Consider the following 2,129-nt stretch of genomic DNA (forward strand, 5'->3'; position numbering starts at 1 on the left):
CATTAAGTTCAAATGAGTTGGCCACTACAATAGGGGTTTGTATACCTAAGTGAATTTCATCTGTTGTAGGGTTTACATAGTCCATTGAAGGTCTTTATATGTTATGATGTTCATTTTCAGCAGTTTGATTATCTATGTTATTTTATAATGTGTTCAGCATTTATTATAAATAGTAAAAGTATTTTTTTTTCTAATTTTTCTTATCGTTCGCTCTAATTCAAAATCGTAAGGCACTAAACCTTCAGATCATAAACTACACATACAAAAGGTAAAATTTCAGAAAATAAAAATACTCTTAAAAAATTATTAATTTTAAGTCTTTAAATTTTTTTTTATGTTTTTATGATTTTTTAAAATGAAAAAGTACTAAAATTAATTTGTAATTCGCTTAAAATAAATCTACAATTCAAATAAAATGCTAAGTCAAAAAGTTTCGTCGCGTCCCCGACAATGTCACAAAAAACTTGACCATACCCACAATTACGCAAATATTTATATTCCAAATATTGCCAAAATCTTGGCTCAAATTATATTTAGCGGCTAGTGTGAATAAATTAAATAATTTAGAAAAGAAAATAATAAGTCTTCACACTATGGGTGTTATGCAAGTATACGTATCGTTTCAAGTAATATAGGACTTTCTTTAAAAACCTCAGTATCGAACCCACAGTATCAAACCCATAGGTAATATGTAACTTCTTAATAATGACTTAAAAAAACTTCTATCTAAATTGCAGATAAAAATGATAGGAGAATGGTGTCAAAATTTTTGTAAAGAATTAAAACTAAATTTATGTGCAATCTAAAGTTAAGCAGAAAGTAAGAACAAAGTTTAAAAGACTGATAAAGTTTAAAAGAGTTCAAATATTAAGAAAAGATCTTTCCCCTTATAAAGAGATCTTGATCATTATAGGATTTAAATGATTAAATTTATAAAATGATGTATTGTGATAAATAGGAGCATACATATTGTTTACCCCCTCTCGGTGCTAACAAAGAACATTGACTAACCTTAAGTTTGTTCCAACTTGTGTAGTGGTTTTGTGTAGATTCTAGCCTCTCAATTCTACATTACCCACTATTCCCTCTCTATAGGACATACTAGGGACCCTTAGATCCAAACTTAAGATCGAATTGACAAAAGAATCTAGCCTGTCACCCTATAAACATCAATTCTACACCCATCAAAACTTATCTCTCTATCTATTTGCACTATCCTTAGATTGCAGTCACCCTCCTCGTAAGGTGGGTATGGCATTCACAAGATGTGTGAAATCATAACTCTCTTAGGTCACTATGTTTCTCAACAGATTTTAACCGCACAAGTGGCCAATTTACAAAGTCAATGAAGAATCAGTGAAAATGTCATCACAATTTTTAAAATAAAAAGAAATCTTTAAATCATTCCCATCCTACATGATTAATTCTCATATGCAAGGAGAAAGAGAGAAAAACTACTCAGAATTCATGGAGATAAAACAAAAACACATGACTTGTATTGAAATACAAGTCTTAACAATAAAAATTCAAACACAAATACAAAATACTTATCTTATGTCTTCTCTCCATGCAATTCCTGAATTTTCCTTCAAGCAATCTCTAAACTCTTCTTACACAAGACAAACTCTCTCAAATATGAACTCACGCACCCTCGCTAGATTCTCTAACTCTCCTCAAAGACCCCAAAAAGTCTCCTTAAATTCTCCTTTTTTGTTCAGCCATTGACCCCTTTTAATAGATCTTTGAAAATAACCAAGGGTCACTTCAAGCATCCATTCAAAATTTGTCCAAATTCATTGCATCTTCTAGAGAAATCATTTCTGACACTATGGCGCCACTCTGGGACACTATGGCGCTCGTCAAGTCATATAGCTGGTGCGATAGTGCCAAAGGCTGACTCTATGGCGTCAGATAGCTTTTGCTCCATTTTGCCCTCATTTTCTCTAAAGATTCATTTCTTGAACCTGAAACCAAAAACATGCAAAATAGCTTCCTTTAAAGTGAAATATCATAAAAAATGTGCATAATATATCATAAAAAATGTGCATAATAATAGGTAATTTTAAGTTGTATCAGTATTCCAAATCATCTAAAAATATAATTCCTTAAAATTTTCAAAACACTCTTTC

The sequence above is a fragment of the Phalaenopsis equestris genome, unplaced genomic scaffold, assembly GCF_001263595.1.
Source record: "Phalaenopsis equestris unplaced genomic scaffold, ASM126359v1 Scaffold000412, whole genome shotgun sequence".
Classification (NCBI taxonomy): Eukaryota; Viridiplantae; Streptophyta; class Magnoliopsida; order Asparagales; family Orchidaceae; genus Phalaenopsis; species Phalaenopsis equestris.